Here is a 14,074-nt window from a genome sequence, read left to right as displayed (position 1 = left end):
TGGCTCAACCAAACAGCCACTGGCTTGGAGTCCAAGAACAATGAATTGTCAGGACACGATTTCTGGTTTTGGATTTTGAATGGTTCACATGTGTCTGCTACCCAGTGGAGTAGAGAAGTGAATGCCATGTTTTAAGTCCATTCCCAAATTCTCCTCTGTTGGGTTTAGCCAAAGATAGAACTAATGCAGTGACATCAGCTCTTCTCTTGAACGCAGAACACTACACTGCATTCAGCCATTTTAAGAGCAGTTTCACATTTGAAAATTGGATCTTAATTACAGAATATTTTGTAAACCTTAAATAATATTGACCTACACTGGATCTGACAGACAGCAGCTGTGAAGCACGACCCAAGATTGTTCCTCTAGCAGCACGGTCGATGGTGAGAAGGACAGCCAGGACACAAGGCAAACATTACTTTGCATCATAGGGCAGTACTGAGACTATCACCTGCCCTGAGGGGGAGTGGTGTGTCAGTTTTACTGATCTGATACAGCCTTGGTAAGGACTCCATCACTGGAGATGTACTGCACATTAAGCTGCCAAGCTGCAAGGCTGTCGCATACACAAGGTCAGGGTGCAGATTTATGCCCTCTCCTAAGCAGAATGAACAGTGCAGGAGCTATCTAGGGTTTAGGAGAAATGAACCTTTTCATCAAATTGATTTCCTAAAGCACCTGGAAAAAAGCTTTGTCAGCTGTTGGCATTTGGATTTGATTGTGACAGATCTGCCCACAGTCAGGGCCTCTAGCCTGGATTGCATTCTGGTGCTATGGCCTCTTAGGAATACACTGCTTGAGTAATAGATAACACTTGTCTTTGGGTTATTCAAACTTTGTACATCTCGTTCTATCAATATGTCATTGACCCATATGTTGTGTAGTGCCAGTGGCTGTTTAACAAAAATGCATCAGCAGACTCTATCTTTTATTTACGTGTAAGGTTTTTTCTGTTTGTATCAGTATTTCAGTAACCTACATTTAGATTTACTTTATCTATTCTGTGAGAGAAAATCAACTCAGTATTTAAAATCCTCTTTAAAGTTTGTTTGAAATGTATCAGTTTAATTCTTCAAAGTAGGTGTACACTAGTAAGCCGGCTATTGACATGATATATAATGAATCTGGCAACACAACATGTGCTTGCTCAAAGGGTGGGTAAGGTTAGACCTTACCATTGTGAAGCACTTTGTGGTGAATTGTGATTTATATAAATGAACTGAATTGACAAAATATATTTTAAAATATCTCAATTAGATCATATTTACCCAAGGCCAAAATATGGCCATTGGGTATTGCAAAAGCCTTGTGTCTGTCCGTGCTCAGCATAAGTCCAGTTCTATTACTGCCAGGGTCTTCAAATTCTCAGGGAACATTCTTGGGACACAAACCTTGGACAAGTTCAAAGATGGCTAACCTTGATTCAGAATGTCACTTTCTGTTTCCTATTTTTATGCTCATAAGGTCAAGGGTATTTTAGCATTGCGTTATATTTTATCAGATTTCAACACACAGTTAAGGAACCACAGACACTTCTAGAAAGTCTTTAGCATAGCCGGTTGTCTGTTTACTGTTCTCTATGCTTCCAGTCAATTGGTTTTGAAATTGTTTTGGCACAGTATGTTTTTATCTGATGAATATTCATAAATGGATGGGCTGGAATGTTTTGTGTGATTTAAAAATTATTCATCATCCTCTGCGAAGCAGTTACTGCCTGGGTTTTAATTTTGCTAAAACCTTCAGATATTAAAGCTTCATAACAAAACATACTCAAAATTTCTCAGCACCCATGTGATTGGACATGCCTGTAGGCACTGAAAATTCACCAGGGGATGGAACAAGCTCTGTGATTGATTAGAGATCAGTGTTCACCAAATACCGGAGCAATTCCTCTGTCAATGTTTTCTTCCCATACCAGATGAGAGCCAATCAGAGCAATTGTTCATTCATTCTCTATACCCGCTTACTCCAGTTAATGTCACAGAGGCTGGAGCCTATCCCAACAGTCACTGGGCCAAAAATGGGGTACACCTGGAAAGGATGCCAGTCTATCTCAGGGACACATACAGACAGACAGACACATTCACACCTTTGGTCAGTTTAAAGTTTCCAGTAGGGGGATTACATACCTGCCATATTGGATTTTGGTTGCATAGGGGATTGTGGGAAATGTGTGCCTGCTGTGGAAAGTAAACAAAAGGCTCAGAATGCTGGGATTACTTGTTGTGTGCCTGGATGCTTCAATAATCATCTCAAGGATAAACTGTGAACTTCTATGTTTTTCCTAAGAATGGAACTGTTGTGAAAGTGTAGTGACATGGACCCACAACAGGGGGCGCAAATGAACGGTCAATAGATGAGCCAAAAAAGTAACAATTTAATGTTGTGAAGGTGCACAACGAATATACAGACAATCTCAGAATCTGATAACAGTCAATCCACAAAGGTGACATGTGGGCAGGCTCGAGGATAGAAGACGTCTGTCCTGAGAAGAGCCGGAACCACACAATTTCCGCCGCCACCGAACCTGGTGAATACTGGAGCCGCCAAGTCCCGAATTCCCAGGTGATCACCGTCCCCGACTGTCGGATCTGGTACTGCTGGCGAAGAGCAAAGACAGTCAAGTGTGGGTCTGTGTACACCCCGTAACAACAACGGTGGGAATGCCACCTCCACCTCTAATACACACTCGTGCAGCGTCTGTGTAACCACTTATCTGACGGGAAGTAGAACGAAACAGTCGCGACCCATGCCGGTCCTCTGGTTAGACAGCTGCAACACAATAGCTCTTGGAATCAGTCAATACAGGCAGAGAAAGTTACCTCCATAGAAGTACGATATCTCGGCGATGAGGTGGAGATGACGTCTGGGTTTTATGGAGTGAGATGATGAAGAATGAGTGACAGCTGTCAGGAAATAATGAGTGACAGTTGTCACTTCTGGCTGTGTCCGTGGCGGCAGCGCCCTCTCGTGCCTGAAGCCCGCACTTCAGGCAGGGCGCCCTCTGGTGGTGGGCCAGCAGTACCTCCTCTTCTGGCGGCCCACACAACAGGAACATTTAGAAAAAAGTGGATTCATAATATTGGAAGGACTGGAAATAAGTGAAAGTTTAGTAAGTTCAAGCCAGCATTAACCCTCCAAGTGTGCAGCACCTAGAAAACCTACATGGTAGACACCCCAACAATTTTTCCACTCAAACTGCTTCCTATAAACTTGCGGCAAAACTGTGGCTACCGTTTGGCGCGTAACTTAATAACCCCTCCCACCAAGAGCACTTATTAAAACTCTAATTTGTATTGTACCTCGGTTTACCAACACAAGGCCCAAAGTGTAAAGCAAAGGCTAACTGGAGTGGCTAAAAGGAGAAACTCAATGACTGGGTGAATCAAATAGCTTGCATAAAAGTAAACAGGAAATTACAAAAAAAATTATTTCAGCCATTTTCTATACCTGCTTATTCCAATTAAGGGTCACGGGGGAGCTGGAGCTATATCAGCGGTCACTGGACAAGAGGCAGGGAACACCCTGAACAGGATTCCAGTCTACTGCAGGGCCGAATACAGACACACTCACACTCTCACCTATGGTCAATTCAAGTCACCAATTCACCTAATCTGCATGTCTTTGGTAGTGGGAGGAAGCCGGAGCACCTAGAGGGAACCCACACAAACACAAGAGAGAACATGCAAAGTCCACAGAGAAATGACCAGGTTAAGAACAAAGCTGGGGTCTTCTCGCTGTGAGGCAACAGGGCTAACCACTAACCCACCGTGTCACCAAATTGCAAAAATTCTTGATTAAAAGTTGTACATTTAATTCAGTTTGTGAATTTAGGTATCTATTGTTCTTTTCAAGCCACGCAGTGTGATGACCAAGTGGTTAGTGCGCTTGTTTTTCAATCAGAAGGTTTCTGGTTTAAGACCACCTGTATCCATTCCCCATGTAATATGTGCAGTTGTGTCAGGGAGGGTAAAAGCTTTTGCCAAATCAGCATGTGAATCCATGTCTGCTGTGGTGACCTTGAATGAAAAAGTGAGAAGACAAAAGAACTTACATTGTTGTTTTCAGTAAGATTTTTAAATATGTGATTATAATCTGTATTAATTCAGTGTCATGGGTTATGTTTTTGCCTCCAGTTCTGCTTTGCTCTTTTTGGCTAAATATTCTAAGTTAGTTATTTCTGGTCATTTTCCCTCCATGTCATTTAGTGGTGTTTGTTAGTGGTGCTCTGATGTTGGCCTTTTGTTTGAGCTCGCCTCACTTTTGTTCATTTCATTTCTGAGTTTTTGTCTTCTAGATTCTTTAGAAACACCATGAGACCATCTCTTAGTCACCAGATTGTATTTAGTTCCAAGTTGCTCTCTAGCATTCCATGTATGTGTGATTTTGATTCCATGTTACTGACCTTTGCTACCATTACGGCCGAATGGTTTTTTTTTTGTTTGTTTGTTTGTTTTTTGCCTACTGTTTTGCACAAGTTGCTGCATTTTAATTCCACATTTCAAACACTTGCTGCCTTTTCGGATTGCACTTGCCCTTTTGCACTGAGTGGTATGAGAATCTCTTTTAATTAATCTTTGACTGTTTTGGATCATTCTTCAGCATAACCACTAAAATGAGAAATTTGGTTACTGAACTGCTTTTTTTGGATTGGTCTTCTGCTTCGTCTCTCAAATAGACTGTTGCTGTTTTGGACAGATTCCTGAGCCTGTTTTGTCCAATCCTACCTGCAGTAGGAGAACATGTCAGTTTTTCTAGCCTTTCATTTTTGTTCCTTGCATTGGAGTCCTTGAATAGAGTCATTAAATTCAGTGTGTGGATTCAGTTATTACTCTTCAGAAGCTGCATTTTCAAAGAGAATTTTAAATACCATTATTCATTTTTGAATTAGTGTATTTTTAAATAATGTACTTAAAACTGTTTATTGTTGTTTGTCTTTTTATTCACCAATAAAGTGTCACTTTTAATTTTTCATGTATTCTGTTTATTTTCAGGTGAATACATTAAATTTGGTACTAGATTAATTCATACCTGTTTCTGTTATGAAAATCCCCAGCTAAAGCTGATACCCATTTACAGGTGTGTTCACTGGGATGATGCAGATGAAGTGTATTCTCCCATAATGTAAACTGTCATTCCCTTTAAGAGAGAGTTGCACCTCATCTGAGGACCAAAATGTCCATGGGTAAAGAGATGGGTGTGAATAGACATGGTACTTAAAGAGCATAAAAATGACAGTTGTGTCGGTTTGGAAGTTAGCAGTGACACTTGTGCTGTGCTTCTGTGCGTTGGGTTGGATGGAATATTCCATCTTTCAACCCATGCACATATTCTTTCCATTGCAGGACTGGAAAATATTCATTATTTGTGTGATATGACACCTAAACAGCTTTATAGACATAGCAATATGCTATAGAATGCTACCTCATATCATGAGTACATTTTTAAGAAAAGTTAGTGAAGTTGTTCAGTGTGCAAAATGTGTGGAGCTACAATTGCACAAAAAATGACACATATAGTGCATCGGGAAAGTGTTCACAGTGCTCACTTTTTTTGTTACTTAATTCATTTTCCCCCTCAAAATTCTGATCACAACAGCCCATAACAACATGAAATAAGTTTTTTTTTTTTTTTTTTACATTTTTTACAAATTTATTAAAAATAGAAAACTAGGACATTAGATAAGTATTAATAAAGTATTGATCAAATAAGTATTCACACCCTTTCTCAACACTTTATTGAAGCAACTTTGGCAGAAATTGCAGCCTCAACTCTTCTTGAATATGATGCCACAAGCTTGGTGCACCTCTCAAGCTTCATCAGGTTGGATGGGGAGCGTCGGTGCACAGCCATTTTCAGATATTTCCAGAGATGTTTAATCGGATTCAGGTCTGGGCCCCTGTTGTACCACTCAAGGACATTCACAGAGTTGTCCTGAAGCCACTCCTTTGATATCTTGGCTGTGTGTTTAGGGTCATTGCCGTGCTGAAAGATGAACTGTCAACCCAGTCTGAGGTCAAGAGCACTCTGGAGCAGGTTTTCATCCAGCATGTCTCTATACATTGCTGCATTCATCTTTCCCTCAATCCTGACTAGTCTCCCAGTTCCTGCTGTTGAAAAACATCCCCACAGCATGATGCTGCCACCACCACGCTTCACTGTGGGAATGGTGCCTGGTTTTCTCCAATCATGATGCCTGGCATTCACGCCAGAGTTCAATCTTTGTCTTATCAGACAAGATCATTGTGTTTCTCATGGTCTGAGAGTCCTTCAAGTGCCTTATGACAAACTCCAGGTGGGCTGCCATGTACATTTTACTATGGAGTGCCTTCCATCTGCCCACTCTACCATACAGGCCTGATTGGTGGATTGCTGCAGAGATGGTTGTCCTTCTGGAAGCTGGAGCTCCGACAGAGTGACCATTACCCAATGGTCACCTGTCAGAGCTCCATCTTGGTCATGCCCTGACAAAGGCCCTTCTCCCCCAATCGCTCAGTTTAGAGGGGCGTCCAGCTCTAGGAAGAGTCCTGGTGGATCTGCACTTCTTGCATTTCCGGATGATAGAGACCACTGTATTCATTGGGACCTTCACAGCAACAGAAATGTTTATGTACCCTTCCTCAGATTTGTGCCTCCAGACAATCCTGCCAATTCCTTTGACTTCGTACTTGGTTTGTGCTCTGATATGCATTGTCAGCTGTGGGGCCATATATACCTTTTCAAATCATGTCGAATCAACTGAATCTACCCCAGGTGGACTCCAATTAAGCTGTAGAAACATCTCAAGGATGATCTGTGGAAACAGGATGCACCTGAGCTCAATTTTGAGCTTCATGTCAAAGGCTGTGAATACTTACGTACATGTGATTACTTAGTTTTTTGTTTTAATAAATTTGCTTCATGGCAAAGGCTGTGGCTTCATGTGATTTTTTTTTTGTTTTTAGTGTTTATGTTTAATAAATTTGCAAAAATCTAAAAAACATAATGAAAAAATTAAAAAATGCTTTTCTCATATCGTCATTATGGGCTATTGTGTGTAGAGTTTTGAGGAAAAAAATAATTTTATCCATTTTGGAATAAGGCTGTAACATAACAAAATGTGGAAAAAGTGAACAGCTGTGAATACTTTCTGGATGCACTGTATCATGCAATGGACTATTTCTCTATACAATCAGACAAATAGTCTGCTATGTGACCTACAATCCACCAATCAAATGACAAGGATCTATTTAGATGTCATATAAAGCCCCTTACGCACTTTATCAATTATTTTAGTGTAGTCTAAGAATGATTATTTTCTTTGATGATACAAAACTTCTGTAAACCAGAGGGGTTTCGTTATTGTTATTTGTTGTTACTGTTATGATAACCTCAAAATTTGATTAAGACCTATTATGTATTCATGCTCTATGGCCTATGCTGTGTGTTACAGTACAAATGACAATTTGTCATCTTGTGTACATAGTATTTCATTTTCTGTAATTTTATATTATTTGTGTTTATTATTTAACAAGTAAAAGAAAAGTACTGATTATAATTACTCAGTTTTACCAGCACATGGTACAGTAGCAGCAGAAAGTGAGCATAAACATAATGAACATATGGCCAAAGGAAAATGAATTATTTTGCAGAAGTGGCTTGATAACTTTTTTTTTTTTTTTTGTTCTACAGTGACAACTTGTCACCTTTGGAATCTACTGTATCTGACACAAATACAAGCTGGCAGAAGCTGCTGCAGCAAAATATAGACTTTGCACCTTTTCCACCCACAGATTTGTGTGGAACATCACTTAAAGCAAACCATGTCAGTTACCCCTTAACAATTCCTACTTTAGATGCAGTTGGAAACGTTTAACAGCATCTCAGAGGTGTTTGTGCTCCAGGAAGAAGAGCTAAGAACAAAAACAAGTGTGTTTCTCCACCTGTCTCCTCTGTGTGTTGGAGATGGAGGGATACGGGCCCTGAGAGGTATGGTATGTCATCCTGTCCAAAGCTTTGATCTGCCAAGCTTCTGCTCTGCATCTTTTGAGTTACTGTACGATGTTTGCTTAGACCCCATAACCTCTCCGATGCATCCATCCAGCAAAGGGTTTGCTGTTTTCTGCCAGAGCCTCTGGGCATTTTCAAGCTGTGTAGTGAGGATGCTTAACTACAAAGAACGTCAGGCAGTTTTGTTTCAGGATGCGGTTTGTTGCAGGAACGCTGTCAAATGTTTGTATTAAGCCCCATAGCACATCGTAAGCGGCTTCTGCGATGGCACAGCTTATTAAAATTTAATTTTGGCTTCAAGATTGTTTTTATTTACGCTGCTGTTTATTTTTCGATAACAGCCGGTCTCTAATAAGAAACTTCTCTGTGCCATCAATATCTTTATAGCCAATCTTTGTCCTCTCGTTTTTGTTTTTTGTTTTTTCTGTAACTGTGTCATTATATGATAATGATCATCAAATGATGTTGTGTAATTACAGCTGAACAACAGTGTTGTTCGTAATGACGCGTCTCTGTGTAATATCCATTTCAGACAATCTTTAATTTAATTGTGTACTGCATGTGTGCCACATATGTTATCACTAAAATCAAATCTGAATGTAGCGGGTTATTAATGATTTGCAAATGTGTTCATTATCTGATAAGACGCAATTTTGCATTGGTCAAATTGATTAAAACCTAAGCGCTTCTTCTGCTGCTGCATTTTGTAAGACTCATTCTGCGTGGGACAATCCAGTACAGTTCAAATTACTTCAGCTGAAATAATGTCCAGGGAGAGAGCCTGAAGGGAGGAAGGATTAAGTATGTGTAATTTATTCAATGAAGAGCACGTTTCTTTCCTGTAGTTAGTGGTTTGTAGGAGCAGGTCACTCTGAATTTAAAATTGCCCAAGAGACATCAGGCGTGAGATGACCTTTCAGCATAAATGTGTTGTTTTCATAGCTTTGTGAGAATGAAATCCCATTTTATTGAGAAATAGTAAAAACTGCATGAAATAACTGTGTTGTGCTAGTTATGAAGAAAATTGAGTGTAATGTTTGACACTGTGGTAAGCAGAGGCACTTTCTCAGAACTGAATTGAATGCAAAAATAATAACAAAATAAAAGAAATAATTAAAGGAAAACACACATCTTAAATAACTCTGGCTCTTACCTTGGGGCTGTGTGAATATCATGTAGAGGAAGACAGGACGATTCAGTTTTCACAGTGAGTCCAGATGTTACATTGAAATGAAAACATACTGTATCTGCTGATAATACAGTACATCACTGAAATGCTTCACAGCCTGTTGATACAGGAACAGTTTACAAACTTTAATGACACACTCCAACCTTATAATGGATAAAGAACATTCACTCTAACTCTGTCATAGTGTACAGAGAGAGACAACTTGTCAGGATGTGAGTTTTTGCCAGGTTTTATTTTCATACTTTGGTTTATTTTGTCATGGTTCTGTTGCTTTCTTGTATGTTTATTCTCTTGCTGGGTTTTTTTCCTGCTTGGGTTTGTCTGTCCATGTCTCTCTTGTCTGCCTCTTGGTTCTTGGTGGTTGGCGTTTCACTCACTCTTTGCAGCTCATCACCTGTGTGTCAGGTTCTTGGTTTTCTGGGTGGTTGTTGTTGTTCCATCTATCTCTTGTTCTGTCTCTGCTCTATCTTTCTGCTTGGGTTTTCTCTGTCTTGTTGTTTCTTGCTTTTCTCTCCTGGTTCTTTGGTGGGTGTCTCTCTCTGTCTGGCCACACCCCGGTTCTGAGTTTACTGTTAATCACCTGGGTGCTTTATAAGCCTCACAGTTTGTCTCTGTCCTTCACCAGATCATTGCGCCTTGTGCCTTCGCTTCCAGCCTTGTTCCTGTTTTCTAGCCTTGTATTGTTGCCTCATCGGTTTTTTGACTACCTGCCTGTGTACTCCGACCACGCTTTTTCGCTTGATGTTTCTGATCCTGTTGCTCTGTCTGGATTGCCTTTCTGTGTACTGACCCCTGCTTGTTCACCAAGTAAACGATTTGTCTCCACTAAGCTGTGTTCCAGCGTTGTGCATTTGCATCCAGCTCATCCTGCCTATCGAGCCTGATAGAACAATCTGGCCAACTATGGACGCAGCGGACGCTGACCCCTTTCAGCGGGCGGTACGCCAACATAGTCAGCAATTAGTGCAACAGGAGGACCAGCTGGCCGCTCTGAACACCGGACTCAGAGAGCTGGCAAAGCGGCAAAACACATTTATGGACTCTGAGAGTGCTCAGATGGAGCAACTCCTTATTGCTGTAAAACATCAGGCTAAGTCCGGTACGACTCCCACTGTCACGCCAATTCTGGGGTCGTTAGCTGCTCCACTGGTTCCTGTATCTGTTCCTGAGGTCTGCAACCAACTCTCGCGACCTGAACGATTTTCTGGTGAGTCTGGAGACATCAAACCATTCATAACCCAATGTGAACTACATTTTGAACTGATGGCGCCAATGTTTCCGACTGAGCGGTCGAAGATAGCATTCGTCATCACTCACCTGACCGGTCGGGAGGCAGCGTGGGCCACGGCTGAATTGAGCCAAGATTCGCCGTCTTGCTCCTCCCTGGCAGCATTCACCAAATCTCTCCAGCAGGTCTTTCAGCACTCTTTTCCGGGGCATGAGGCGGCACACGAGCTGATGAGGCTGAGGCAAGGCAATCGGCGCGCGGCCGACTACGCTATTGACGTCCGTATTCTGGCCGCGAAGAGTGATTGGAATCTCGCGGCACTCCAAGACGTATTTTTCTGGGGATTGAACGAAAGTATCCGAAGTCAGCTGATCGTGGTGGATTTGCCCGAAGATCTGGACGATCTCATTGCCCTGGTTATCCGCATGGACTGTCACCTGTCGGACCATCCATGCCATGAACGTCCTCATCACGTTATTTCCTTTGACCGGCCGCCTACTTCCGGTCATCTGGGTGCTCTCCCCTCCACTTCCGCCGAGGAGCCCATGCAGGTGGGGCGGGCCTGCCTCACCAACCAAGAGAAGGAGCACCGCCATGTGGAAGGACTCTGTATCTATTGTGGTCAACCTGGTCATATTCTTCTTCATTGTCCAGTCAGGGGTGCCCCGGTCCGGCCAAAAACAGTAGTGCAGGTGAGTCAAAGTTCTATTATTCCCTCTTCACAGAATGTGATTAATGCTGAGCTAAAGTCTGATTCATCCACTCAAATCTGCCCAGTGTTTATTGATTCTGGTGCTGACTCTAATCTAATGTTATCATCTCTTGCCAGGTCCCTCCATCTTAGGTTATATCGGCTACCACGTCCATTGGTTGTGGATGCAGTGGATGGTAGTCCATTAGGTCAAATCAGGTTTCAAACACAATCAGGTGGTATGACCATTCCCAAGAATCATTCTGAAAGCATCAGTTTCCACATTTTTGACAAAATGACTCACCCGGTAATCCTGGGGCACCCCTGGTTACAATGCCACAAACCTCGTTTAGACTGGTCCCATGGGAAGATAGATTCCTGGGGTCCTGCTTGTTATAATACCTGCCTAACTCAGCCTGTCAGCGCCTGTAGTGTAGATAGTTCTGATCTGGAAGGAGTTCCCCCATGTTACCATGATCTTGCCGACGTGTTCTGTAAAGGTAGAGCCAAGTCACTTCCACCACACCGCGAGTACGATTGTGCCATAGATCTGCTTCCAGGGCCACCCCTCCGAGGGGGAAGTTGTTTTCTCTATCTGCGCCAGAAAAACCCCGCCCCTCCTCCTCGCCTGCCGGGGCGGGGTTTTTCTTCATAGAGAAGAAGATAAATCACTCCGTCCCTGCATAGATTATCGAGGTCTTAACGAGGTCACGATAAAGAACCGGTATCCTTTGCCACTTATTTCATCCGCTTTTGAACTGTTGGAGGGAGCCCAGATATTTACCAAATTGGATTTACGGAACGCCTATCATTTAGTTCGCATTTGCGCCAGTGATGAATGGAAAACTGCTTTCAATACTCCCACCGGTCATTACGAATATCTGGTAATGCCGTTTGGTCTCACTAATGCCCCAGCTGTTTTCCAAAATCTAGTAAATGACGTATTGCGTGAATTCCTTAACAAATGTGTCTTCGTTTACCTTGATGATATACTGATCTACTCCCCTGATTTGAAGACCCACATTCAACAAGTAAGTTCCGTCCTCCAAACGCTATTACGCAATAATCTATATGTTAAAGCAGAAAAATGTGAATTCCACAGCTCCATGGTATCTTTTTTAGGTTTTGTGATTTCTGAAGGACAAATTCAGATGGATCCGACTAAGGTGGCCGCAGTTCGCGAGTGCCCAGTTCCTAAATGCCGCAAAGACGTTCAACGGTTCCTTGGTTTTGCCAACTTTTATCGCAAATTCATCTGCAATTTCAGTACGGCTGCAGCTCCACTTCACAACGTCACTTCCTCACTCCGTTCGTTTGTGTGGACCTCCAAATGCGATAAAGCGTTCCAGAACCTAAAGAAATGTTTTACAACGGCCCTCCTGCTGCTCCTTCCTGACCCTGCCTGGCAGTTCGTTGTCGAAGTGGATGCTTCCGATGTTGGGATTGGGGCAGTGCTATCCCAAACGGGATCCATTGATAACAAGTTGCACCCTTGTGCTTTCCTTTCCAAGAAACTCACTGCCGCGGAACGCAATTATAGCATCGCTGATCGCAAACTGCTGGCAGTCAAAGTGGCCATGGAGGAGTGGCGTCACTGGTTGGAGGGGGCACAATTGCCTTTTTTGGTTTGGACAGACCGTAAAAATCTGGAGTATCTTTGTTCCGCTAAGCGTCTAAATGCGCATCAGGCTCGGTGGGCCATCTTTTTCAGCCGATTCAACTTCTTTTTTGTCTTATCGACTGGGGTCCAAAAATGGCAAGCCTGATGCGCTCTCTCACTTATATGACTCTGCTGATTCCACTTCCATTCCCGAATCAATTTTGCCGGACAAGTGTTTCGTGTCAGCCTTAACCTGGAACATTGAATCAAAGATTGGGTCTGCTGTAGGCAACTCTCCTGTGCCTCCAGATTGCCCGAACGGCAAGTTATTTGTTCCTACAGCTCTCAGGGGGGAGGTCATTCAATGGGGACATTATAGTCGCTTTTCGTGCCACCAGAGTGCCCGAAGAACAATGTATATTCTCTCCCAACGGTTTTGGTGGCCAAAGATGTTCTCAGATGTCAAAAAGAATATGTGAATGCTTGTGCTGTTTGTGCAATGCATAAGACTTCTCTCTTGTTCTCTGAGGCTCTGTTGCCTCTACCCATTTCCGTTCGGCCTTGGACTCATATCTCAGTAGACTTTGTGACTGGCTTACCGCCCTCCAGGGGGAATTCTGTGATCATGATGGTGGTAGATCGATTGTCTAAAATGGTTCATTTTGTACCGCTACCAAAGCTCCCGTCTGCCAAAGAAACCGCTGAGGCATTGTTGGTACATGTCTTCAAGCTGCATGGTTTGCCTCAGGACATAGTGTCGGATCGGGGTCCCCAGTTTGTTTCACATTTCTGGAGGGAATTCTGCCGTCTTCTCTGGATCACTTCTAGTCTCACCTCGGGGTACCATCCTCAAGCTAATGGCCTAACCGAATGCCTAAATCAAGAATTGGAGAAGGGGCTGTGTATTTTGTCCTCACAGTGCCCCGCTTCGTGGTCCACTCAATTACCCTGGATTGAACTGGCTCATAACTGCTTACCTACTGCTTCCTCTGGTTTTTCTCCATTCCATGTTGTCTATGATCATCAACCTTCTTTGTTCCCCTCTGCTGGTTTGCGCTCGCCGGTACCCTCTGCTCTGGGTCTTGTCATGCGGTGCCAACGGACCTGCGTTCGGGCCTGGAGGGCTCTTTTGCGGTCCTCCAAATGTTACAAAGTGGCGGCGGATCGCAGGCGTTCTGCAGCGCCCTCTTACATGCCAGGACAGCGGGTCTGGCTGTCCACGTGGCATCTGCCGTTTCGTGGTGTGCCTCCCAGGTTCGTTGGTCCGTTCCCGATTACTAGGATCGTAAATCCTGTCTCTGTCCGTCTTCGTCTTCCTGGGTCTCTGAAGGTCCACCCCACTTTTCATGTTAGCCATCTTAAACTGTTCCGTTCCAG

General features: G+C 43.1%; 1 protein-coding gene across 2 annotated transcripts in view; it reads left to right on the top strand.

Annotated features, from left to right (window-relative positions):
• LOC117508633 (cell adhesion molecule 2-like) overlaps positions 1–14,074 on the top strand; it is a 717,110-nt gene that overhangs the window by 562,110 nt on the left and 140,926 nt on the right. The gene's annotated exons all lie outside the window — the stretch shown is intronic.

Source organism: Thalassophryne amazonica, chromosome 4, assembly GCF_902500255.1.
Source record: "Thalassophryne amazonica chromosome 4, fThaAma1.1, whole genome shotgun sequence".
Lineage (NCBI taxonomy): Eukaryota > Metazoa > Chordata > Actinopteri > Batrachoidiformes > Batrachoididae > Thalassophryne > Thalassophryne amazonica.
The sequence above is the reverse complement of the archived record's forward strand: the minus strand, read 5'-3'. Positions and strand labels throughout refer to the sequence as shown.